The following is a 13647-nucleotide window of genomic DNA, read 5'->3' as shown; positions in this document are numbered from 1 at the left end:
AGAAAAACCAAAACAGTAAAAAAAAATAAAATAAATACTTTGTGTGATTTAGCAACCCACTTGGAAACAGAAAACAGAATACTGTTTAGTTTTATGGCAGATGAAGAGAGTTGGTTTCTTGGTCTTTGAATATATATATAGCTCTGATTTAGCATAGCAAGGTAATAACTAACCCTGACTGTAGAAAAGAATATTTATATGATATATTTTCCTGGCTTTTTAAAATTGAAACTGTGTCACTTCGACTGGAAGACTTCTCACAGGTGAAAACCAGCACTGCTGGATCAGTCTCCCTGCCAGGGGGGAATTTACAGGAGTAGAAAGGGAAACGGCCGCTGATTCTTGTTCCCCTTCCCCATTTGCAGCAGTTGTCGGTGCACATGCCTGAAGTTTCTGCTTGGGTGTGACACGAATTCCCTTCCTTCATCAGGGAGAGCTACAGCGATGGAATTTTGCAGGTTGAAGTGTATTCAGCTGTTCCTCCTCCCAACAAAACCTCCATCCGGAGGAGCTGTGGGCAGATCTATCTGCGGCAAAAGGGCAGGGACAAGCAGTAGGGGCTGGCACAATCTTCAGCAGATGTACGTTTGGCAGAATGGACACCTGGTTACTTTTATTAAATGCATTGGTGTCCAGCAGAATATGGACACAACCTACTGCTGCTCCTCTTCGATGCTGAGGTGTGTTCCTGGTAGTGGTGTGGGGTTTTTCTGCCTGCACAGAATAGCAGGCAAAGGTAATCTCAGAAATTAATCTCAGACCCATCCCTTCGGATATTATTATAATGACAGCATATGAAGAGAGAACAGAACGACTGAATAAATGCAAAAAACAGTTTGGCACATCTGGAAAACAGACCCGGGTGTTTCTTTCCTTAAATGCTGCTAACAGGTGGCGGCTGCAGATGTCTGAAAAACTTCAGCTTGTTCCCGTGAAGAATTTTGATTTTTTTTTTTTTTAAAAACATCCCCAAAGTGAGATTTTTCAGTTTTGAGGTGGTTCTGATTTGCAACAAATGCCATTTAAAAGGGGAGAGACAGACACTATAGAAAAAAGAATAAAAAATCCGTGCAAACACAATTTTCTAAAAAACCCCAAACAATCCAGAATTAAGATGGGAGAATCCTACCATACCCTGACAGACAGAGTCTTCTAGCAATAATTTTCAACATCTCCTTTGGCTGCTGTGCTGCAGGAATTAAAAGTCTTCACAGCTAGTGAGTTTTTCATCCTTCATTTCAAGGTCACACTAAATTAAATGCACATGATTTTAATGGGAGGAAGAGGGGACTGTCACCTGTTGCTCCCTGGGGGGTGGCCTGTCTTGGGGCTGGAGCTGGGTGAGGGTCCCTGATCTGCTCTCAGAACCATGGACTGTGGATTAATATTGAAGTAACTCTTAAAATTCCTACAGCAATGCACCCGTATGGTGATAAACGACTTTAAATGCACCTTTAAGCAATTGTGGAAATTTCTAAGCTAAGAACTTATTCATATGAAATTGTGATAAAGCTCTGAACATGAACTGGAATTTGAAAACTGTAGCTTTTGGCTGCCTTTCAAGAAGGGCATTTTATTTTCACTCTGCACTTAGTAATCCAGAGTGAAAATCTAAGTGAGATCGAAGGGTAATTGCTATGTGCCGTGTTGCATTGATTGGGGAAGTTATTTTACATAGTTCTGGGAATGCACAAGTTGCCACAATCTTTTCCTGCTTTTATTTATAAAAATCTCGTACAATGAGGTGGCTGTGGGTAGATACCAAGAATAACGCGCGAGACAACTCTTTACCTCGTGCTTGCAAGGAAACAAGCTGGAACAGCAGGGCTCCTTTGCACAAACGGTGCCCTTATGGAGGTTTATCACTTCTCTTCCCATTCTGTCTTCATTCCCTCTCCCTTTATTGTCTGACTTTTATGACTTATTTTAATTTTTAAATCACTAACGTGAGGTCTTGACTTTTTTGCGTGTCTGAAAAGCACCTGGCGAACCTACAGGGGTAAATAATTAACAGGAGTGATTAATGTCTCATCAGTTGCTTTGTAGATCTCGGCCTCCCTATCGACTCTGTTGTGCACGTACCGGCCATGAAGCTGGCGTTAAAAATTATTCCCTCCTAGGTTTCAGTGTGGTGTCACGCACGAAGTGTGTAAAATAGCAGCGTGTTTGGTTTGAACTACGGATGCAGTTATTCGGTTTGTACTGTGAATTCCCTTTTCTGGAAGCTTTCGAATAGAACGCCCTTCGCTTCAGTGTCCATAAATATCTATCACAGACCGACCGAATGGATTAATTCAGAGATTCAGGTAATCCTCCTGAACATGGCTGTCTCTCCCTGTGCCGCATGCCAACCCTCCTGCGGTGTTTTTTCCCTCGGAGCCCACGATGCTGGGACTGACAGCCATGGCTGAAGGCTGCTGTGGCCGTGCCGGTGATGGCAACCTCCCTGCTTCCCCGTCAGCAGCCAGGCTGCACGGCTGCTCTCCTCTGGAGTTTCCACTTCCTTTTCCTGCTCTTAACTTTCTATTCCATACCACAATTATGGAAAACACAGAGAGAAAACAAATGTACTAATTTTATATTTCACTCTTAGCTTATGGCCAGACTTTTTTTTTTTTTTTTTTTTTTTTTAAATAATGAAGCTTTGCTGTAATCCCACCTCTGCCTTCACAAATTTCATTCCTCAGCTCACAGAAAGTTTGTAGAAATTTGTCCTGGCCCCTACCAGGGCACTCTGTAGTCCTGAAGGCAGAGCTACGCAGCTCGAGGTAGACCACCTTCTACCTGTAGCTTTCTATCTGCTTCTCCATGCCCCCTCTATCAATGAGACAAGCTTTTAAGGATGGAGGGCAAGCCTCTTTCAAAGCACCATCTTTGTTCTAATTAACAAGGAGAAGCTTGTTTTAATTGCTCTGCCGTAAATAAGCTCAACAGCTCAAAAAAAAAAAACCCAAGAAGTTGAGTTAAAATGAAATACTAAACAAAATAAGTGCACAGAAGTACTTGATGGAAACCACCAGTTTTTGTATTCATGTTGTAGGCCAGCGAGTTTTCATCCATGGAGCTTCTTGGGCTAATGCTGAAATTGATGGTTCTTTACAGAATCACAGAATCTCAAAGGTTGAAAGGGACCTCAGGAGATCATCCAGTCCAACCCCCCTGCTCAAGCAGGTTCTCCTAGAGCATGTTACACAGGACAGCGTCCAGGCGGGCTTTGAATATCTCCAGAGAAGGAGACTCCACAGCCCCCCTGGGCAGCCTGTGCCAGCGGGCACCCTCAAAGTCAAGAAGTTCTTCCTCACGTTCAACTGAAACCTCTTCTGCTTCAGTTTGTGCCCACTGCCCCTTGTCCTGGCACTGGGCACCACTGGGAAGAGTCTGGCTCCATCCTTGTGACATCCACCCTGGAGATATTTGTATGTGTTGATGAGGTCCCCTCTCAGTCTTCTCTTCTTCAGGCTGAACAAGCCCAACTCTCTTTAGCTTTATCTCTTTAGCTTGATGGCTTTTTCACCAAACAACAACAACAAATTCCTCCCTTTAACTCGATTTCAAATTAATGGAAGTCAGGGGGAAAAGAAAAAGGCAAAGAAACAAGGAACTGTTTTATATTTGGGTTTATCTTTTCATTTTGTGGCAGATGGGCTTGGTTTTTTTTTTTTTTTTACAGCCACCTTTTGAAATCAGTATGTTATTTTGTCATTTCTTCGTGAAAGAGTAACAGCGCCGAATCTTTATCATATTGATCGTTTTACAAGTTTTCGTCTGGGGTCCAAGATAATACACAGCATTGTTATTGCATTATTATTTTTCATTTGTATCCTATTGATTTGCTGCCAGTAACTTACAGGTCAATTTACAAAAAAATGGGGTATGATTTATTTTTTTTCTAAAAGATTATGCCACAATGGGAATGCTTTTATAAGGCTGTCAGATCTCCAGGTTTGTTTTTTCTTCTCAGGAGTGCGACACATTCATAGCTTAGTGGCGCCGTTCCACCTGGATTTACACCCAGAGTATCCATGACTTTCATATAATTCATATGAATAAGTGGCTATACACAAGCCTACACTTGAATTAGAATTTTACTCCCGGGGAATGGTTCTTTTCTCACTTCTCCCTGTATAACTCAGAAATAATATACAAAGTCAGTATAGTTACAGTGATGTGAAAGAGATGGGAGGAGACACTTTGTATTTCTCATCGCAACAAGCTACCAAGATTTAACATCTCCAAATGACAGGTACTAAAAAGATAAATGAAAAATGATTTTTGCCACTGTTCAGGCCAATGTCGGCACTGTCGAAGCGTGTCCTTTCTGCACGGTTAGAAGTGCCTTGCCCTGTCCCGAGGAGTTGTGATACCTTTCCAAAGCGTTCCTGTGGGACCACCATTCAGCCCAGTTCCGAGCCCAGGGGCATTGTAGCCCCCTGAGCCTGACTTGCCGCTGGGGCAGGGCTGGGGAGTCCCTGCCTCTTAGCTCCCCCCTTCATATCTGCACCAGCAAGGGTACCATCAGGCCACACGTGCAAATTTTGTATATTTTCAGCCCCAAATCTCTCTGAGCAATACACCAAGGATGCTTGGGACAGCAAGGTCTGAAAAGGTCGCCATAGTAATTACAGTTTACTACCAAGCAGTAATAGTTCAGTTACTACCAACTTTGTACCTAGAAGGCCCACTTTTGCAGGAAAATAAGAAACCCGAACCAAATTTTCCTTATTATTTATATTCACCCATCATTAGAATTTAGCTACTAGGAAAGCAAGGATTATAACAGTATGTGAAATCGCACAAATACACATATGCTTTTTATTCCTGCAATACAGAACTCCTACCACATAATTGACAAGGGGTTAGTTTTTTAATTACGCGATGCAAAATGAGATAAAGGCAGTAGGCTGATGTACGTATACACCCTGATGTGTACTATTATTTTTCTCTGGAACCCATCCAGGTAAATCAAACCCATAGTGAGGGACTTCCAGTTCACGTTCCGTCTACAGTGTATTGAATTCCCTTGGCATCCTTTCAATGGGAGCGAGTTTGACAAGAGGATTTTTTATAGCGCAGAATACCCTTTTCTAGTGAAAATTTTCAGGTTTGGAATGGGTCTAATATTTCATACTCGTTTGAGGTGCGGATGTTGAGGTTAAACCATACTCTTACCAACACAGGTCACTTGACTCATCTTCCCAGCTTGGGAAATGTTATTCTAAATTGCAGATCATTCACTGAGCTCAAAAGTAAGACACGGTCCAAATCGATTTCTCATTCATAACGTGTCCCACGACAAGAAAATGATCCAGTAGTTGAAGGTGATGCCCATAGGTTGTGAGAATATTTCAATGAACCTTTTAGTTTGTTTTCTTCTCTTACCTGCCTATGTTTTGCATCACATTTTGACATCCTTAGGATACAACTGTATTAGACAGCAGAGAGGTCAAATGATTTTCATGCTTAAAATGGAGGTGTAAAGTCACAAAATGGGCTGAGTCTGGCTGTTAAATGCAGAAGTTGCACAGCAGTTCATATACATATGCACAGCTAAATATTTTTGCATGAATTTGTATTAATATTTGAGGGGAAAATGGCCATATTCCAAGACTGCTGGAAATTGTCCTAATCATTATTGAATGATATAATGCTATTTATAGACAAAGAAAAAAAACCAACATATTTTTCCTTCTTGATAATATTCGTGGTTGTTTCAGTTGAGCTGAGATTCTTTTTAAAAAAATTGAAGAGAGACTTCATGAAAAATGCCAAATCCTTTAATCTTTAGGGGTTTGTGGATATTTTTATATTAAAAAGTTTCTGATTATTAGATTCAGAACATCTAAGTTGTAGTTCCAAAATTTATCCTCCTTTATAAGAATCAAAGGTGTTTCGAAATGGTCAAAATCTACTGTTTCAGTCGACCTCAGTCAAATTTATCTTTTTTGTCTGATAGTTTAACAAACTACTAACAAAGGAGTTGAATATTCTGCTTTAATGTTAAATATTGTTTTCTAAATCAAATGAATTATTTTCCACCAAACCTGACTTCTCCTTTATTTCAGAGTCCTGCAAAAGGAGAGCCTTGCATCTGTCAATAATTTGTGAAAACAAAACAGTTTCTGCTTTCCTCGTTTCAGGTATACTTAGCAACTGTGGGAAATTTAGCAAGAGTTTCTACGTTTCAGTACTCAGACGTTTAGAAAAGATCCCAGGCGCTTTTTATAGTGGTGAATATGGATATTTATTCCTCGCCTCGGAGTTAGAAATTAGCTGAGATGTTCTGACTGCTGTAATAACCATCAGCCACCACTTTGCAAAGTTGGGATGTTTGAAAAGAATCAATGAGCAGAATGCTGAGCTGAACTTATTGCTGATCTACCACCTGCAATCCGTGAGCAAAGGCACGTCAGAAAATCAACATGCCTGATTTTTTTGCTTTTAAGTCTGGCAGCTTGACTGCATTTATAATAAGCCTTGCTTTGCTCTTTGATTGTGAAAATGTAAAAAAAGCAATGAAATATAAGTTACCTAAATGTCTGTCTCTAAAGATTGTTCATGGGCAATAAATAATGAGTTGCATTAATCACATTTCTTTTTTTTCAGCAATAAAATACAGTCCCTGAGTTAAGAGGTGGGTCTTATCATAGATATTAAACTCTTCTTCTGGAAGTTCTCTAATTAATGCACTTTTTAGAGCTTGGTATAGCCCTGATCCTGGACAATGTCAAATGGGTCAGCTCCTGTCAAGGTAGAGTGCATCCTTCTAGGACCAGGAGGTCTCTCAAGGGTTACCGATGCACCGTCTGTTGCCTTGGCTCTCAGAACGTGAACAATTTGTGGCAGGATCCCAAATGGCGAATAAAGGTTCAAATTTGTGTTGGTGAGGATAAACATATTTATATAGCTTTAACACAATTACTTCATGTTATTACCCAAAAATAAAGGTAGCTCTTTTGGAAATTTTTGTATGTAAAGCCATCCTTACTTTTTACTAAGTTATGAAAGTACATTACAGTGCTTTGGCACAAAAAGCCCATACAGTGTTATTACAGAAGAATTTCCCAAGTAAATCGAGTTATCAGTCTGCACGTCAGAGCCTTAATCATCTGAGTTTTGCTCTTGCATGCAGAAGCAAACCCGATAGCCGTTCATGTTATAATAACCTCTAATTTATGTTCAGGCAGTATTGCAGAACCAGCAAAATGTTTAGATCTTTGGTTTCTGATGTGAACGCTCATCAACTCAGGTTTTTAGAGGGCATTTGATGGCTAACCTTTGTCATTGCCATAACAGTTTATTGCGTAGAGCTATTGCGTTGGGTTTGTGGAGATAGAGATAAGGTTGCATAGATATTATCAATGGTCCCTTAACTATCAATCAAAATTTAACTACTTCCCATGCACCGTGGTAAAACATATATCTAGAAGCTGGTTTTTCTGGTGTAGAGGAGCCAAAATTTCATGCTAGATCAAATCACGTGGATTAAATGTCAACAGCCATAAACTTCAAGTAGGACTTGGAAACTCAATTGCTGGATAATGCTGGACCATTCTAGTTCTTCATAACTCTTTTCTATGTCGTTTGATATCCTTAAGGAATTTCTATGATGATAAATTATTGTGTGATAATATAAATATTAAAAAAGGACCCCAAATTAATCTTTGTAATAAAATCTCTATTAGGAAGCAAGTGCTTCCTTAAAATGAAAATCCATTGCCACAGCCTAGGAGTGGCTGAAGTGATGAATACAGGCGTTGCTGCGCAGAGGACATCCTCCTGAGGTCCGAAATGCAACTTCTGAGTGCTCCGTTGTGTTTTGGTTCCTACCGAAAATCTGTCATTCAGCAACATCGGGGCATTTGGAGAGAGGGCGTTTGCATTACACGTTATACGTTCTACAATAGCTGTGCAATTTCATAGCGCAGGGTGGCTGGCTTTACAAATAAATGGTAGTTTATATTTCCAAGTGTCAATTCCTCCATGTTGATCTGGAATGTATTTACAAAATATATGTGCTCCTGTGTGGTTTTTTATTGCTGGGTTTGTTTTTCTTTCCTTAACAAAATATAAACGTCATCAAAAGGCTACTTCATGTTTACACTGAAAGGGGAAAACCAGATGTCCTGATAGCTTTGAAAGGGGAAAACCAGGTGTCCTGATAGCTTTGGAAGGGGAAAACCAGGTGTCCTGATAGCTTTGTGGCTTGGCGAAAGCCCATTAAAGACAGGAATATTTCTACAAATGTCAACAGTGTGGCCATGCAGGATGTTCCCAGACAAAAACTAAAAGTTGAAGTGTATGTGATGGGTTTTTTTTTCCCTCAGACATCTTTTCTGTCCATATCTCAGGCCCAGCAGTGATCTGTACAGCCAGATCAGTCAGATCGTTTCTCAACTCACTGCCAACCAGTAACATCCCTGCAGTTAGAGAAAGTGTAGATGATCCATGCCTATTTCAGCACGGCTATATTCATCTTGCAAGACGTAGTTTTGCTGGACTAACATCTGCTTTTTTTCTTCACAGTAGCTTTTATCCAGCAAATTAAACTACTGGAGTTGCAGCTGAGCTTAGCAGCTAAGTCCTTTCTATTAGTCTCTGGTCTGTAATGCACGATCTTTTCTTTACTTCAGCCAGAATATTTCTTACTCTGTTGTTATTGCAAATATGTGATCATGGTCTTCTTAAAATATTTATATCACTTCAGGTATCAGTACCAAAAAATCCCTTTTCTTCTTTTTCTCTCTTTTTTTGGCAGGATGTCTTCCCAGGGATGTTGTGTCACCACTTGAAGACTGATCTCGCAAAAGACAAATCAATTCTGAAGTGAGTCCTAGTGCTTCTTTTTAATAATTAGCATTCCTGTTTCCCATGGCTCTTCCTTTTTAATAAGGTCTAAACATGTCAAGCCATTCCGGCATATTCCCTAAAGTATTTACCCACCTAAAGACAGACAGATTCAAAAATTTCAGAATTAGTTCAGAATGAGGCAACAATGCACATACTTTATCACTGGAACACCGCACCAAAGGAAGCGTCAGATTTTCTGTCGTTCGGTGACTTCAGGACTCGGTGCCTTGTTGGATATGCATACGCTTAACGCAGGATACCTGGATGAATTCCAGGGCCACACGGTCAGGTTATTTACCATGTGTTATACAGGTGGCGAGTCCAAATGATCTAATGGTCTTATGCCAGAAAATCTCCTACTCTACAAAATACTCTTGACCTTTTCCTCTGTCACTCATTTATCTGCACTCAGAAAAGGCTGCCGTGTGGCTTATTTTATCGATGGCGGACTGTGTGTCCTAGGATCATCATTAATGGGCTCTAATTCTTTATACAGTCATTACGGCGCTATTAGAGACCTCGATCTTGGTCTTCATATGGTCATTGGAAGAGTTTTGCACGGGTGGTTATTACTGTTATACTGTCCTGCACTGTTCAGCCAACGCTAGGCAGCAATTACGGAAAGGGTTACTTACCATCAAACCTGTACACAGTAAGTTGGTGAAATATGTTTCTGAGGTATAATTCACCCATCCACCAGAGCACAATAAAACACCATCTTTATTTCTGATTTTATTGGTTCTGTCTGCTCTCATCTGGTGCCTGAGCATTTTATCTGTTCACGGGGTTTTTTTCTAAGGCAATAAAAAGAGCAGACAGGATTTTGCCCTTTATTTAAAATGTTTTGCCACATTTAGAGGTAAATAACAGCCACTTTTTGTGTTGTATATTTTCAGACTTACCAGAGAAAGAAATGTTTTGAATACTAAGCATGCTCTACAGGATCCAATCTGTGGTTTAATAGAAATAGTCTCTTCCTCGCATCTTATTTCTTTTACTCTTACATGAGCCTGTCCCCCTCTACCCCAAAAGCAATATAAGGCATGGAGCAAAGGAATTGCATTTCCTTACAGTAGGTTTGCATATTGAATTAGTTGTCAGAGTTCCCTGCCCCCCAGAAAATTACACACACCCACACCTCCACATCACCTTACTTTGTCAACCTCTGCAATTGCTATGGACGCAGATACGCGTGCCCTTATTCCTGTAGTTGGCAGTTGCATTCCCAAGAGAGCAGCAGCCTCCATTAGGTCTGGTCCACTAAAAACGCCTCGTCGTTCCTCCATCTCTTACCCAGCTTGCCAGGAGAGTGCCCTTCCCCACTGGAAAGGAGGCAAGGATGGTGCCCCCCAGTTTGTGCCCTGTTGGGATGGTGTCCAAAGTGTGGCAGTGCCCAAATGTAGGTCTCAGCCCACAAATGGGAGTTGAGAGTTGGGCATCGAGGTTTAGGTACTGCATCCTCTGGCTTAGGGAGATACATCTCCGGGAGTTAGGCACCCGTGTTTCTTCACGCATATTAAAGGAAAAAGGGAGAGGAAAGATCTGGCTCCCAGTCCCTACATAAAAGGAGTTTAAATCACTTACGTTAGGAATTCAGTGAGCAGAGATCCTCACTTTCAAGCAGATATGTCTTTGCCAAAACAAGCTGACGCTCTGAGCACCAAAACAGATCACAGGAACTACAATAAAAAGCAGCGTTCTGCCAAAGCTAAAGGGAGAGGAGTCTGTCAGGGAGAATGATGGAGCAAGGAGAGTGGTGTTATAACAGGCAAAGCGGGGCGGGGGGGGGAAAAAGTATAAGAAACTGGAAAAGACTTCAAGGGATATAATGCTGTTTAATGGGGCAGAAACTGAGAGACAAGTGAATTACAACGCAGTGCGATTAGCATTTTTTCAAGACAATTTGTAAAAGGTGACAAGTTGTAGATTAAACGCTTTGATTTGCCTTTTTCTCACTCTGCCTGGGTACTTGTGGCATTCATTTCATGTAATAACCCCTACTGAACAGTCGTAGGCTGCGGCGTATTTGTGTTGCCCTTAAAACAAGGAGAAAAGACTTGGTTGTGGAATTTGAAGCGTGCGGTTCTTTCCTGGCTAACGGGTAAAATATGAAGTATAGCTGAATGACATTTTTTCATGTCACGTGATGACTCAAGGCTCATGCATCATAGGAAGCCCAAAACAATTTGGTTCATATAATTTCAGCCTATGTCTCGATTCTGAAATTGTATTAAAATGAAAATCTTTATCCGTAATTCTCATTCAGTGGAGCTTAGGTGAGCCTCATCTTACCATTTTCAGTGTTTCAACTCCAGTAGTGGGTAACTGCTATTCAATCCAAATGGAATAGGTTAACAAATTTAGAGATAAACATTAATGAAGTATTAAGTAATATCAGTAACTGGTGATAGGACAAGAGGAAATGGCTTCAAGTTGCACCAGGGGAGGTTTGATTGGACATTAGGAAATATTCCTTCCCCAAAAGGGCTGTCAAGCACTGGAAGGGGCTGCCCAGGGAAGGGGTTGAGTCCCCACCCCTGGGGGGATTTAAAAGCCGGGCAGATGCGGTGCTGAGGGCCAGGGTTTGGGGGTGGGATGGCAGGGCTAGGTGAATGGTTGGGCTGGGGGAGCTTAAAGGACTTTTCCAACCTAAACAATTTGATGATTCTATGATTCTATTCCCATGATGGGAGTTATGGGAATTACGTTCTTTGTGACATAGAAGGACCTAGAATGAGAAACAGGAGCGGTTTGAGGGTTTCTTTCTGCTTACTTTCCATTCCTTCTTATTCCCTCCTATCCAGTGTGGCAGAAATGCAACCAAAGTGAGTAGCAGAAAGGCAACCTACGTTAACAAGTGAGGGAAAAAAAAAAAAGTTAATCTTTCAGGCTTTAGAGGAGCTGATACCAATAGAAAAACTGCCCACAACACAAAGCCAAAAGATATCCAGCATCTGAAGATATGCTTTCACAAATCACCAAAGTACATAAACTAGAGGGAAAAAAAAAAAAGCATTCCTCTGGACTGTGTCCCTAAGATGAGAAACTGTGAAAACCTGCAAGTGGAAAGTAAGTATGAGATGGTTGTCAGTGTAACGTCAGCTTCCAGCAGGACAGAAATAATTCAGAAGGCTTGGGATGAGTTCTCCACTGCCTTGCACATTGTACAGTCTTTTAATCAAAACCCAGAATGAATAGTTTCCAGCCAGCCACAAAACACCGCTTGTCAGGCCGTGCAGAAAGAGGACCTCTGCAGAAATGATGCTTCACCGGGTTTTAAGATCTAACCCAAATACCAGACAGGGTTCAGCTTGAATAATGATCTCGGTTGTTTTCCTTTTTTCTTTCGCATAAAATATATTTTGGCTTGTCTTTTGCTTCAGTATGCTTCTTATAAATCCTAGAAGGATCCATCCTGGGAGTGCTTCCAGGCTTTGACCTTTAGGTATTGACAGAGGAAATGTATACGCATGCATTCTCATGTTCCGTGATACGTATTGACAGTAATGACAGGTTTTCCATGTCTTCTGGAAATAGTTTAGTTTTTACGTATTTGCATGACTTCACGATACAGTTAGCCTTCCGTAATACATAATATTTATGTCAATTCTTTTAATCTAGGCATTTAAATGCTGTACTGCGTATTGATAAACACATTATACTATTTCAACCAGTACATTACAGTGCTGTCCATCAAAAATGAAAAATGCACAATAATCTATGCTGTGAGGCTATTAATTTATCCACAGAGGCATAACTACAGGCACTGCTTGACTGATAAGCCAGCTTCTGTCTCCTGTGGTCAGAAGTAATTCTTTCTCAGTGTTAGCTTTGGGTTGGACCTTGCTTTTACAGGTTTTGTCACTGGTGCCAGATCATATGCGGCAGCTTTGTAATGTGGAGCATCCTCTAGTGAGGATTGCACAGCCGCTACTAAAGTAATTTCAATTAGCACTTTGATTAAACGTGAAACGGAAATCTGGTTGTAGTAACCAGTGTCTTATTTATTTCATTGTTTTGCGCCCATGGAATTTTTTTCCTTTGAAATGGTTCAGGGAAGGATACGAGATACACTGCTTACCTCTCTGTTCTTCTCTCTTTCTATGGTATATCACGCCAAAGGGAGATTATTCACCTTTGCAAGCTGAGCTACGAGGCCTACGCTTGCTGAGAGGAATCCCACAGAAAAATATTTACCCTTCTGGACCCCTAGAAGAAAGCTTTTACCCCAGTTTGTGGAGCAATTCTTCTGAAAACATTTTTATAAATTTCTCCTTTTAATTCTGGATCATGCTCAGGTACGTTAGATTGCTGCAAAAACCCTAAGTAACTTCCCCAGCCTCGGTGGGATGACTGAACTTTCTTCCAACTTTGCACTGGCAAACCATAACTGTAGCAAATTATAGCAGGTTACAGGGCAGCCTGTTTCCTTTTCACTCAGCCTTGGCAGTCTCTCTGCTTGCTTTGACTCGTGTATAAGGATACATGGGTTTCCGGGAACTTACTAGCCTAGAATTGGGAAATTTGAGTTAACGGGCATATTTTTAAAAGGCAAAGTAGCCAAGTCCATGACCCACAGGAATACGCTTAATGATAGGTCCATATAAATGTCTTCCATAAACTAAAATGCATTGCAATGCTGTGTTGATGTATGCAAGCATTAACAACCACATCTGCATTTTCATTCACTCCCCGTTTGTTCTTCTAATCAGCAAAATCCAAATCAATGGGGTTTGGTTTAGATTTTTTTGTGTATATATATATATTTATTCTGTATACTAAATGTACTATAACATTCTG

This window comes from Egretta garzetta, unplaced genomic scaffold (genome assembly GCF_000687185.1).
Source record: "Egretta garzetta isolate BGI_Z169 unplaced genomic scaffold, ASM68718v1 scaffold78, whole genome shotgun sequence".
NCBI lineage: Eukaryota > Metazoa > Chordata > Aves > Pelecaniformes > Ardeidae > Egretta > Egretta garzetta.
Note: the sequence above shows the minus strand (reverse complement) of the source record.